Here is a 14849-nt window from a genome sequence, read left to right as displayed (position 1 = left end):
TCTATCATCTATCTATCTATCTATCTATCTATCCATCTATCTATCTAACTATGGTGTAAAGGAGAAGTGGTATTTAGTCATGGTGATGCTGAGATGAAGTTGGGGTCTTTAACTTTTAAAGCAGGCAATTATCCAAACTATTCCTCCTTTTTATTTGGGGGGAGTTTTCCACCTCCATCAAGGATTTGCCACGTCCAAACAATCTTGCTGCGCTGATCCCACTGGTTTAATGAGATGGAGTACCTCCTCCTTCCCTACAAAAGCCCTGCAGTAGAAAGAGCCACAGTTGAAGAACTTACATCTTGAAGGAAAAATATAGAGTTGGGTGACCCTACAAATCAAGTGAAGCTACAAAACTCATGATTATTTTCCATTTACCAAAGTAAAACCTCAAAGTCAGACATCTTTGGCTCTTCCCTGCATTTTCGATGTGATTCTTACAAAATGCTTTATTTCATTGAAGGTAATGTTTATTTATCCTAAGAGGCTTCCTTCCCTCCCCCACGACCAATTTTCCACTCACTTTTCAATGCGTTTCTGGTTTTCTGGTCAGAACTTTGAACTCTGATCTTCTATGTCTCTCCCCATTTCAGAGTCTCAGTTCTGTGATACAGACGACCAAACCCCCTGTAAACCTTTTGGGTCTCTTCCCTCTAAATCAATACAAGGGAGCAGGTTTACGGTCTGGGTTTCCGTACCTTCAGCTTCATACCTCATTGTTAAGAGGCTCACTGCCTCTGGTGTACTATAGCCTCCAGTTTTATTGACTTCCAGTCCCCAGATCCTCTTTTCCTGGTTGTCCTGCAAAGGGAGTATGTCATAATGTGGACACACGGGGAGAAGGACCCTCCTCCACTAGTAAAGGAATAGAAAATGGAAGTCACGTACAGAAATTGTGATTGAGAGTAAAGGGGGAATTGTTGTGGTATTCCATACTTTGCTCAAAGTTTCAAGTTTTAGAAAAAAATGTTTCCTGAATTCCTAGTGTTTTTTTCTTTCTTTTTTTTTTTTTTTGGTACACGGGCCTCTCACTGTTGTGGCCTCTCCCGTTGCGGAGCACAGGCTCCAGATGCGCAGGCTCAGCGGCCAAGGCTATGGGCCCAGCCGCTCCACAGCATGTGGGATCTTCCCGGACCGGGGCACGAACCCATGTCCCCTGCATTGGCAGGCGGACTCTCAACCACTACGCCACCAGGGAAGCCCCCTAGGTATTTTTGAAGAATAAACATGTATCCCATTTTCATATGTTAAAAACGAACGCAGTGATTTAAAGGTTAGGAGGAGGGTCTTTCTCCTGGGACAGCAGCAGTTTGAATAGGAGCTACAGTCAATGTCTTCTGCCTTGAAGCTATGGGAGGGTTTTTGGAAGGAAAGGTAGAAAATAGAAAACTTCATGGAGAGAGGGGTTTATATTGTCCCAGGAGAATAGCCTCAGCTCAGAAAATAGTGGTTCCCACTCTACATCACAGCCATGGGATGAAAGAGATTGTGATGCGGGGTGAGGGGGTGAGGGGGAGGGTTCTGCAGAAATCTTGGAAACTAGAGAATCATGTATCACTAAAGTGTAAACACCTGACCCCATATCTAAGCCTTTTGAGTTAGATTGGAACAAATCACAGATTCCTTCCACCTTCTCGGGCCCACGGCTCTGCTGTGTGCCTTTGCCGCTTCTCTCATTAAGGGCTGGACCTTTTTCTTCACCCCCAGAATTTGGCCAGCCTGGGATTTGCTCTGAGCAACAGAATGTGGGAGAAGTTATGTGGTAGGAGTTCTAAGCCGAGCCCAGTGGCCCCGCAACTGCTTCTCTGTCTCTGTCTCTCTCTCTCTCTGGGAGTTTCTCTCTTTGTTTCTCTGCCTTTGCCTCTCACTTTGTCTCTGTGGGCCTGTCACTCTCAGCACCTGAGCCTGTGAAGAAGCCTGGGTCAGCCCGACCAAGAGAGCCCTGAGTTCCCCCCAGTGACTAAACTTCAGAGAGGTTTCTTCCCGACTCCGGGCCCCTCCGCCACTCAGACAAGCTGCCAAGGTGCCCCCCAGACACACCTCCTTGTGAGATGCTGCCCCCCTGTGGTCACCATTGTAGTAGGGGAACAGCTCTGAAATCCCTTGTCTAGCTAGGAATGCCCAGCTCAGGCACATGCATAGGTCAGTGTAGATAAATCCCAGTGGGACGTGCACTCCTCTGGGAAGGGAGTGTGCACATCACCATTCCTGGGGGTCCCAGCACCAGCACAGGCCTCACCCCCAGCAGCACCGGGCCCTTCCCTCCTGGAGGCACACTGGGGCAGAAGAGAGCATTCCTGGCTAAGCCACCACATAGGTCTCAGATAAGGTGGTTGCCCATAATTACAGCTAAATTCGAATACAGCTTGTGGGTAAAACACGTCTTTTCTTAGGCTGACAATAGAATTGGTTGCTCATCCTCCTCACACAGGATGTGTTTTTCCACCCTGACTGTCCCCCAGAATCCCTTGTGGAGAATTTCAAAAGTGATGATGGATCAGTATCATCCTTGTATGTGTTCCTGTAAGGGGACTCGGGCCTGTGGTTTGGGAATTGTGCTACTTTGTGCTACAAGAACACAAGTCATCCCAGTAGATATCCTGGAAGAATTTCCCTCGAGATTTAGGTTCAATATTGATGTGTGTCAAAGGATAACACTCTAAGTCCTTCAGACAAAGTAGGGAGATCTGCTTTGTGAGAATATTCATTTTTTCTTGGCAAAAAGTATATTGCACTAATTATTTTAAAAACTGGAATGTGTTATCGCTGATAGTTTCATTCCTGGAGATTTATTCCATGAGCTTATGCAGGGATATGTGTTCCTCTTTAGTTAGACTGCTGGGTGCATAATTCAGAAATCACTGAATAATATAGTACGATTATGGAAGGAACTCTTCATCCACTTAGCTCAATTCAGAGGTTTTGGGACAAAATAAGAGATTTCTGAGGTCTGGGAGGGCAGAGATGCCTGTCTCTTTAGCCCCCGGTGGTTTCCATCTGCAGAAATATGTTGAGGGGACTCAAAAAGTGTAGGCGTAGATGTCTTTGAGACTTTCCCATGACCTTGCCTGACCAGGGTCGTGACATTCTGGGAAATATGACCAGTGGAGCTGAAGATCAGAGCTGTGTCACCACCAGGGCCTGAAAGGGTAGATGGGGTTAGGGGGACGTTGGAATGAGTGGAGCTGAGTTGTGTGGAAAGAGCCGTGGAGAAAGGGGACACTCAAGAGAGTGGGGCTGAGTCTCTGCCCACTTTCCGAGGGTGCAGACCTGAATCCCTGTGTTTACAGGGGCACAAAGAGAACCAGACACCAATACTTAGCTCCTTTAGCTACAGACTTTATTGTTTGAATATTTGCAACTATTATTCTATACACAAATTTTAATTTCTTCCAAACTCTACATTCTATATTGCTAGATCACTTCACTTTCCATTTTATGCCACATTTTAATGAAGAGGTATTTCCACAAATCACAATTTGCCTGAATGTGTGTTAAAGGATTCTTTTAGAGGCTCCCCCTCCCACTCAAAGAGGGTCAGTTTTTTTCTGATATGAAATCTAGCTGTAGCTCCACTTTGATTTTTAGGATTGCTACATCCTCAGTGTGAGAATTTAATGTTGACTAAGAAATAAGTGATCACTGAAGACTTTCCTTCCTTCACAGCACGGAGGCTGTGTTGTACAGTCTGAGCACACGTGTTCCAGAGAGGCTGCTCTATGAAGAAAGAATTTCTCACGACTTTACATTGATTCACTTCTCCAGGATGAATTATTTATAAGTATGCTTTGGTGTTGCTCAACATACTTGGGTATTTCTCAAGTTTACATCTTCGTTCTTGTTTTAGTGTTTATTTATTTTTTGCTGAGTTTCTCGTGCGCATCAAGCCTGGTGATCAGCTGAATGTTTGTTAACAGTCATTACAATCTTAGTGGTTCTCCACCTGGAGTTGGCTCGTGTTGAACAATAATTATCAAAGAAGGACTAGGGGTTGGTTATCCTCTGCTCAAGTCCTCTGGGGTCTTTAGATTTGGGAGCTGTTGCTGAAAACACCCATATTGTATTTACAGAGTGAGTTCTGCTAAGTTACCTGAGGTCAGGCCAATGACTAAAGGCTTTGCCACAGAGACAGGGCACATAAGGATCCACGTCCACAGGTGATGCCCTTCTGGACTGAGGAGTGTGATGCCTGAAGAAGCATCCATATTGATTACAGACAGAGTTTCTTTACTGGGTGTGAACCTTGGTGTGGTTAAATGCTAAAGCTATGGCTGGTGTTCCATCCACATTCCTCACATGTATGACACCATGTCATCTCAGGTCAGGACATCTACTGAGGGCCCTTCTGACTTTCTCTCCAGTGCTGATTTGCCTCATGTCGTCTAAGGGAAGAGCCTCGACTGAAGCATTTCCCACACCACTGACATTCATAGGGCCTCTCTCCAGTGTGGGTTCTCTCATGTTCTCTCAGTTTAGTATGTCCACTGAAGGCCTTACCACACAGAAGGCATACATGTGGTTTCTCTCCAGTGTGGATTCTCTTGTGTGAACTAAGCCCTGAACTGTGACTGAAGGCCTTCCCACACTCAAGACATACGTGTGGTTTCTCTCCAGTGTGGATTTTCTTGTGCGAACTAAGGCCAGAGCTTTGAAGAAAGGCTTTCCCACACTGATGACATTCATAGCACTTCTCTCCTGTGTGAGTTTTCTCATGTTGTTTCAAGGAGGAACTTTGATTGAAGACTTTCCCGCACAGATTGCATTTGAATGGTTTCTCTCCAGTGTGAATCATCTTGTGTCTGCTGAGTGTAGAGCATCTACTAAAGACTTTCCTACATAGAGGACATTCATACAATTTAGCTCTAGTGTGAATGTGATCCTGTCCGTCAAGGAATGACCCTTGACTAAGTGATTTTCCATGCTGTTTGTTGACATTACTTTTCCTTCTTAAGGGAATTGGTGAATGTTGAGGTGAAGATCTAGGAGTAAATTCATCACTCAAATCAGTCCATCCAACAGGATCCCCTTGTGTGTGAGAAACCTGCTTTGGGAAAGAGATAAGAGGCTGTTACTGGTTCACCCACATCCATGCAGACACTCATGCCTCTACATTTACACCCTAGAGCATCAGTCAGTTGTAGTCTCCTGTTAAAATGTTTGCAGTGTCAGTTGCATACACATGTTGTGTTACTCCCCTGCAGGCACAAACATTCTCTTTTATAGTCTCCCTGCCCAGATATAAGATTAATTTTGAAGACTTCAGTTTGTTCTAAAGACTAGGAGATGAGCAATGTTTGTGCAACTGACTTTTTCTTAGGTCTCATGTTGTGGTTGTGAGCTCATATTAATTTTTTAACTGACTTCAGCCTATCCAAAAATATTCCCAGAAAGAGCTCAATCTCCACTTAATTACGTACAGGCAATTGTGCTCAATTACCAACTTATCTCACTGCCAGGTCTTTCGTTTGGATGACTGGTGTTCCACCCATGAAACTTACCATTGGCATGGCGTGCGGTTTGTGCGTCCTGTAGACTTGTTGCATGAATATCATTTCTTGTTGTATAAGTGGCCTTTTACTGCCTAAAGAAATGGAAAAAATATAGATTTTAGAATGAAATTAGGGAAATAAAAATGTAAACAAACACCAAGGTCCATGTGAGTATCTTTCAAAAATTGGCACTCTAATGGAGAGACCGTGTATAATAAAGAAATACTCAAGGTAGTAGAAATACTTTAAAAGTCATTGTCTATTAGATAAAAACAGGATTAAAATATAAAATTGTAATGTGGTGGAGAGACATTGGGTCAGCAAATGATGGAAAACACAGTAAATGGGAGGATCAGGACAAGAATCACTAAGTGAAAGTTTAACTGCAGTAAGTCCACAAGCACCCTTTTCCTTAAAGAATAGAAAATGGCAGGAAGTAATATGAATTGTGATTGGTAGATGCAAAGAATGATAACAACATGAAGAATTTCAGCCCAATGTCCTCACTTCCAGTTTAGAACATATCGCTCACTTCATCAAACTTTCATTGGTGTTTCCAAGGACTTAACACACTGACTGAAACTTTCTTGCAGTGAAGCACAGGCCCCTGATTCTTACCTGGACTCTGGCCTTGGAGGCATCCTGTTGCTTCACTCCACAGCTCTTTTCCTTGTTCGAGCTGGGAAATCACATCTGATTTGCTGATCTGATACCCTGTTTGATTTGAAAAAGAAAAAAAAATGTTGGATTTTGAGTCTGGGCTAATTACCCTTTGCTGTGCTCAAGGCCAGGGTAAGGGAAAGAGGAAAGTAAAGAGATAATTGAAGGTCAGTGCAGGCAACAACATCTTCAACAGACAAAACAGTGAAGGTCCTTCAGCAGACCAGGAGGAAACCCAGAGCAGCAGCAAACACAGTGAGGCCCTCTAGCGGCTGATGCCTGTGCCCAAGTTCAAAGAGAGATTACAGAATCCTCAGTGTTTTCCAAATGGGAAAGATTAAAAGACTCTACAGTGGGCTGAATATTACTTTCAAACAGGAGCCAGTAAGGATACACCTTACAGGAATCATCAAAATTATGTCATATACACGACTCTGGTCTCAAGCCTTCATGGAGTGACTAGAACAGAAGAATCATTTTTAAAATATTTGATCCATTTACTTATGCATTAAAATATCCATTGAATCCCCAGTTCTGTTCTGAGTGTAAACACTGAGTAGCAACAGAGGTATGAAATATTGCCAAGATTACCTTCCGGTGTGGTAAAGAAAAGTGCCATGAAAAGAAATGTCTTCGTTTTAAGTAGTTATGAGGACTATCAAAGAATCAGGAAGGACTTGGAGTGGGACACGGGGAAGCTGATCTAAATGCCTGTTCAGTGAGTGAATGAATGGATTGGATACAGGTGCACATACATCCGTGTTGACAGACTCACCTACGGAGACCAGGTGGGTGATGTTTTCCAGCATCACGTTTCTGAACAGGGTTTTCTGGGATGTGTCCAGCAGGGCCCACTCTTCCTGGGTGAAGTTGATCGCTACATCTTCAAATGTCACTGATTCCTAAAACATCAGGGATATTCTGGTTTAGACAGAGAAGTCCCTACCACTGTCCAGGGTGGGAGGGTCGAGATGAGGAAGTGAGGGGGTCTGGGTGGATAAAGGATCACGCTCTGTGTGGGGTTCCCCTCAGTTCTCTGCCAGCGCTGAGCTGGTGTCTGCCTTTCAGGTCCATTCATGGAAACCTACATACTCTGATGTCATGAAGCTTTAATTTATAGAAATATCACTTGAAGTGTGTTATAATACATTGTGGAAGTTTTCCAATAACCTGGAAATTAGGACTTCCAGTCAGTTGATAGTAAAAGATTCACTTGCATATTTATAACTCAATCTCTCTTCCCTATTAATTTCAAGGACTTCTACAGATTCATGACAAGACAAACAATAACCATGATGGGCTACTTTGAAAGCATGACTATTGGTTTAAATTATGTCCCTAGAGGAACCTTTGACTCTCCAAAAAGAAACTGCTTCCATTATTTGTTATGTGTGTTGAAATCATCAAATATATAATTGTATGAAGTGTTTCCGTTCTAGCAAACCTACGCTAAATACAAAACACTATTCTACTAATCATGCAATTGTCAGAGGATCATGAAGAAATGCCTAGCATTCCTCAGAACTGAGCAAGGTTCATGCAGAACTTGGTACCAGGAGGTGTCCTCTCTCTTAACACTACAGGACTCAGGTGTTCACAACAAACTCTTGAGGTCAGATGGTTCAGAAGCATAAGCCGGGGACTCGGGTGGATGGAGGGAAGGACAGACCTAGCCTGACCATCGCTGTGGCGTGAGGACTCCCAGTCAACATTCTCAGGGACCTTGACCTTAGTTATCGCTGTTTCTCTTGTAATCTAATCTCATCTCCATGCTGAGGGATGAAAGAAGCCTAGTGATTGGTTTTGTTTTCTCCAATTTTTCAAAAATCTATGAGAGAACCTAATTTTATTCTACCTACTGTACTGTTTCTCCTTTCTGTGCAGCACAGTTAAGAAAATACTCCTCCCTACACATTCCTCCCAGTTATCGAATATGAATAAAAGCTTAATTACTAAGAGGTGGAAGGTGTGAATGAGGGGTCGATTGCTAATGGCACTCAGGGTGTAGCTTTAGGAGAAGGAGGCGTCGCTACTCACCAGAGGCTCCATTGTCAACACCTCAGTCGCCAGGAGTCTTTCTCGGGATTTCACTCACAGCCAATCCAAGCACTGAGCACGCAAACCTGAGGATGGAGAAGAAGCCATGAGACTCCAGTCCTGTGCACAACTTCCAGACCCACCTGAATTGGAGGCCCCCACCTCCACCTGGGTGTGACCCCAGCCCAGCAAACGGAAACCAGTGGTGCATCCTAAGAACACGGTGCAGTCTCTCCTCTCCCAGATCCCATGTAAGAAGCTAGAGCTGTGGTTGCTAATACAGAAAGTCAAAGTTCAGAGAGTTTGCAAATAAGAATGTGCTAAGCGTTGACTTTGTGTGTTCAGCAGCCTAGGCCATCCAGAAGCATTCAATGTCCTCCTTGATTCCAACCCTCGGGAACCCTGACTCATGCCAGAGTAGAGTTTGGCTTCCTCCTGTAGGAAACACTGGAAATCCCCAGATCACTCTCTTCCCTTATGCACCCACAATGGTCCTCCAACACCCCTGGCAGCCCTCTGGAGCCTCACTGCCTCCCAGCTCTCCCTCAACCCTGACCTTTAGTTCTGTCCCCCATCTACATGGATATTAATCAGCCAAGGACCTATTTCAGGACGCAGTTAAACCAAGGACTTATTCCACTTGGAGGAACCATGGCACCCACCCTTCCGGTCTAGTCCTTAACATCTGCTGCTCCAGAAGGTAGCAGGGGTACACGAGTCATAGTGTTACGGTCATGGACTGTCTCAACCCTCTGTGTCAAGGATGCTCAGAAATATGGATTGGCTTAGGTTTAGCAGGAAATTGGTTTATTTACCAATGCCATTCAGAGGTTCCAAAAACTTTAATATATGACAGAGTTACACATCTAGAAGAAGGATCAGCTGTCATTTAATTTTGTTCAGTCTGTGTCCTGTGCTCAAATTCCTTTAGGGTAACAAAGATCACCTAGGTTTTACTTGTAATATGACCGCTAACATTAACAATCAGAAGAAGCTCCCTGTTATTTATGTCTTCATTTTTATCGCCCAGTTTTGGGGGAAACCTCTCCGTCTGATGCACAATGGATCCCCTCATTACATCCTGTCTATCTTGAAACAGAAATATCTTCTAAAGGTATTTGCTCTCAAGTTCCTTCTCTCCTGAACTCCCTTCACAATCAAAGTGAAAGTGCAGTGATCATTTTCTATCAGAAATAAAGAGAAGCCTTGGGTTAATGCCAGCATCTGCTTATTGTGGATAGGAATCAAATATCCAGGACAATTCACAATGCCCAAAACACACTCAAGAAAAAGTTTAGTGCTTGGATTATCCAGAGCACCTGGGAAGTCCAAGGTGGGAGGGACTACCTAGGAAAACCAATCAAGAGTTGGCCATGGATTGCCTTTGGTTTTGCCTTCAAGGCAAATTTGAAGGTGAAATGAAATGTCTTTTTTTACATTTAGAATTTTTCTTCTATTGATAATAGGAATATGTAAATCCCTATGATATCCAGGGAAACACCAGGCATATGCAAAAGAGCAGCCTTACAAGTAGAAAGAAGATGGAACCTAGGCAACCCTGTCTATGTCCAGATTACAAGTCAGAGGAATCAAAGGGGGTTAATATATATTAATTTGGGGGAAAAATTAAAATAAATATCTCAAGAGATTTATTTTACCTTGAGATAATTATTTCAACATAAAAATCTATCTTAAGACACATAAGAAATGAAGAAAATCACTTGATGAAACCCATAAAAGAAAAATAATTCAGAGGCAGAAAATGAAGTATTTAGAAACAAATTAGTAAAAACATCAGATGTAGATCAACAGCCAATAGAACTTTCCAAGACGAAGAACATGCTCTACATATGCATTGTATGATACAGAAACTGCCACATGCATGTGGTGACAGAATACTTGAAATCTGGCTGGCACTACCAAGGATGTGAAGTTTAGCTATTTAATTGCATTAATTTAAATGTTCTAGCCACATGCAGCTGGTTGTCACTGTATTGGGAGAGCACAAGGCTACAATCTTAGGTTAGGCAGATAAAATAACTAAATAGATTCAAGACAACAGTGTTGGAGTTGAAAAAAAGGACATGTACAGTCAAGAGTAGGAAATGATGGTGGCAAAGTAAATGTTGACACAATATGATTCAGAGACCATAAGAGGCTGCTTTGATAGGGCAAAAGTGTAAAGACAGATAAGACTTACAACATTTTCATGGAATGAAGCCAAGGCACATCTCACAGTTTGGAGGACTCATCAAAACCCCAAGTTGCAGGAGCTGGTGAAGCCAAATGGATTCTGAGGCAAGTACCAGAGCAAGCAGCCAATTTCTCTTCCACCAAAGCCCCAAACTGTCCAGCTTCTTCTTCTCTGGACAAATGCATCCCTTTGCCTGTCTGACTTTCCTTTGTACCTGGATAACAGTTTATAACCCAATCTGGGCTACATTCCAAGATCCACCCTCTCAGAAGGTTACTGACCCTAATACGGTTTCAGTCTGTGAGCCACACCTTGTTCAATTTGATTGGATTTTCCAGACTAATAGGAAATTGTAATCCTCACACAGTGTTGGAGAGCAAAGATGTAAGGTCATTGTCCAGGGACAGTGAGAAGATCCATTCATTCCCTTCTTCATCCGTAAACACTGTTGAGTGGATTCTCTATACCGGGAAACATTACGTGTCTTCAGAATAACAGGGCATCAGACACATGGGGATTCCGTGGGAACGAAGCTGGGATTCCCTGGGAGAAATCCTGAATTAAAAATAAAATGCAAGATGAGGAACTATGAAAACGTGAAATCTAAATAATGAGGCGACAAACTAAGATATATTGCTGGGATGCAGAACATGACTCTTAAGGCACTGGCCACGTAGTACTTTCAAGAACATGTTAAGAATCTATTAACTATGCAAAGAAAATGGGAAGACAATTTTATACTTTATTTCTTGGTTAGTGGGGAAATCCATACAAATGTTCCTACATAGTAAACTATTGTAGATAATTTTTCTTCCATGTCATTCACAGTTGATTTATACATTTGAGTGGCAATCTTACGGGTGTGGAGATGGCTGTTTAAGTTTAAAATTCCTGGTTCCCAAATGGAAAAAATTAAACCAGGGGACATGGTGAGTATTTCATTGTATCTGAGGACATTTTGCTTGTACCGCATACAATGACTGGCAATCCTATTATCTCATGCATTTCAATTCCATCTCCCATACACATTAAAGAATATTTCACCTGAAGCTAGTATATCAAGGTAAATCAACTATACTTCCATTTATTTTTTTTAAAAAAAGAGTATTTCAAACCTTCTCCATTACCCCTCAGTCTCCAAGGACTCATCCTTTTCTCCTACATCCCTCAGATTATATATAACCTATTTCCCAAATGAAATAGATGTTTTTGGATGTAGGTACTTTCCACCGTGAGATTTAAAGAGCTCTGTACTGTCATTCATTACTCGTGCCATCTCCTGTATAAAAGGAAAGAAATAAAGATGTTAAAAAACTAAAATAAAATAATAGTAAATACGTTTAAAAAAGAAAAAAAAGGAAAGGAATTGCCTTTCCTCTCAGCTCAGGAATTTATTTCTAGATTTGTGCTCTTTCCTATTCTTTCCTGCCATGTCAGAATGTATGTTATAATTTAAATCAAATACACTTTATTTTATTTTCATTTAACTTTTAAAGTATAGTTGATGTACAATATTATATTCGTTTCAGATATACAACATAGTGATACCGTATTTTTTATAGATTATACTCCACTTAAAGTTATTATAAAATATAATTTGGATTCCCTGTGTTGTACCATATATCCTTGTAGCTTATTTACTTATTTTATACATGGCAGTTTGTATCAATACCTCTTTTTTAAAAAATTTGTTTATTTTTGGCTGCATTGGGTCTTTGTTGCTGTGTGCAGGCTTTCTCTAGTTGTGGTGAGTGGGGGCTACTCTTTGTTGCAGTGCGTGAACTTCTTAGAAGTAGGAAAAGAGACCAGGGGTCTGAGCAAGAGGAAAGGCCACGTGAGGACAGCAAGTCAGCTCCCCTCAGCTCGACATGGATGGAGGCCTTGGGGAGAAACAAACCCATCTATACCTGGATCTGGGAAATTCTGGCTCCAGGACTGTGCTGCTTCCAGCAATTAGAAACCTTTGTTTAAATGGAAACTAATGGGAAACTCCTTCTTGGCCTGGAAGGAATGCACTGTTTCACACTAAAGACTTCAGAACGTATTTTCCATGTCTTTTGTCCATTCCCTCAGGAGGCAGACTCCACACAGGGCTCAGCTCCAGGGACCTCACGGGGCCAGGATGTGGTCAGTGAGGCTGGAGGGCTTAGGAATTCCTTGAAAAGAACACGTGCTACTGTATATATCTAATATCTATAAAATATCACCTGTATATATTCTTTATTTGTCACATATTCTATTTCACAGATCTTGAGATAAGTTATAAATTCAAATACCTTTTAAAAAATCTGGATGGTATCCCATACTTTTCACTTTTTCTAAATATATTGTCATTTCGCATTTTTCATTATCTTTCTTCCCTGGACTATTTGAAAGATTATTTTTATTTTGAAAGTAGGAGATTATTGAACCCATTTTTGCTTACTCTGAATATTTTGGGTCGAGTATGGATAATGAGCTGTGTGCCATCACCTGGGTAGACGGAAGGAACACCATCTTCTCAAAACTGACAACACGTGTTTCTATTGAGCCCCAGATCAATGCTGTCTCATTAAACCCATCCTGTGTCCGGAAACCCTGTCCCCTGTATTTGCAGGTCCAAGAAAACCGAGCCAATCCTAACAATTCCAATCCCAGATGGCTACTATGACAGACTCCTCTTTAATCCTGTGATGTTCAGAGGATTCCATAAAATAGAACATTTGTCAGGGTCTGTTCAGACCCTTTGAAATGCCAGAAGTAAGGATCAATAGTGTTTTGTTTTGTGAGAATCTCTAAGAAAGTACTGGGACAGGATTGAGGTCATGAGATAAGGGAGTATAAGGAATAGGCTTAGACCCAGGTCACAAAGAGAAGGGTCATTTCAGAAGTTCCAGTAGGTGTGGGCATGGCCCCGAGTGTGCCAGCTCCGTTTTCCCGATATTTTAACAACCTTGTGCCTTCAACCAGCAGCTTGCTGCCCTTGAGGTACAGGCTTCTACGGAATGAAGATGTTGTCCCCAGACAGTTGTTCCGTGTGGAGGTAGGAACGTGGTTTGCTCTTCCCAGGAAGCCCTCTCTACGCAGCTCAGTGAATTTTCCTGGACCTGCTCAGGTCTCCTCCTGTTAGAGAACAGAGGCAGCATGTGACGTAGGTGACATCACTGCCACCACCTCCAGTGGTTCTCAAACCAGATGATATAATCACCTCCAGAGCAGCTATAATCCCAATGCCCAGGCCTCAAAACAGACAACATAAACTCGTACCTTTTGAAGTAGGATTCAGGCTTATGCACCTATTAAGATTCACCAACTGAGTCCAATGTGGCCCAGTGTGAGAATAAGGCAGCCTACACGTTATCACATCGCCCATGCAGGGGATTGACACGGTGCATTGTTAATGTGCATATGTTGACCCGTGGATCTGGGAGGGCCGGAGGTTCTGTATGTTTAATAAGCCTTAGGTCCTCCCAAGCTCCTCTTTCCCCTCAGTTACAAAATCAATCTTACTTTTTCTGTTTTGTGTTTTGGCCACACAGCATGTGGGATCTTACTTCCCTGACCAGGACTCAAACCCGCGACCCGTGCATTGGAAGCAGGGAGTCTTAATCACTGGCCTACCAGGGAAGTCTCCACAAAACCTATTTTTTTTTCTTTTTTTTTTTTTGTGGTACGTGGGCCTCTCAGTGCTGTGGCCTCTCCTGTTGCGGAGCACAGGCTCCGGACACGCAGGCTCAGCGGCCATGGCTCACGGGCCCAGCCGCTCCGCGGCATGTGGGATCCTGCCGGACCGGGGCACGAACCCCTGTCCCCTGCATCGGCAGGCGGACTCTCAACCACTGCGCCACCAGGGAAGCCCCCACAAAACCTATCTTGAGTAAAAATAGACGTTAAGATGATCTTCAAGGCTTAGAGATAAAAACCACGTACAACATGTCTTATACGGTAGAACTTTATTAAAATGGAAAGAAATTTTGAAAACAAAGCTTTATAATAACATTTAATGAAGCATAAGAAGCAGAGCCGTGGGAGTGTCCCCACCATGATTTACAGTGAAAGACTCCACAGAATCCACGAGTCTCATCTCAGGACAGGGCACTGCTGACCTGCAAAGCCCAGCGCTGGGCCCTTTAGCCAGGTTCTAAAAGTTCAGACATTTGCACCAAATGCAGATTACTACCATAGCTTCCTATTTACACAGTAGTTCAAAGTTACTCCTGGAATTTGTCTCAGTTACTTGAAATAGATTCAGGCTGACAAACAACTTGCCATTCCAGCGTGATAAGCACCCTTTGACAGGTGACTCTCGTTCCATCAGGAGAAGGTGCAGTGCGTGCACGTGTGTGTTGCTGGGGCTCGTCTGGGTTTCCAGCACTGTTCGCCCACCAGGGGTGGGGACTCGCTGCTTCTCCAGGAGCAGCTGCTCTTTGTGCCTCCCCCTCCTCAGGTGCACAGTCACCTCCAGGGCACCTGGGGCTGGAGGACAAGTC

This window comes from Mesoplodon mirus (genome assembly GCF_964341445.2).
Source record: "Mesoplodon mirus genome assembly, chromosome: 20".
NCBI lineage: Eukaryota > Metazoa > Chordata > Mammalia > Artiodactyla > Ziphiidae > Mesoplodon > Mesoplodon mirus.
Note: the sequence above shows the minus strand (reverse complement) of the source record.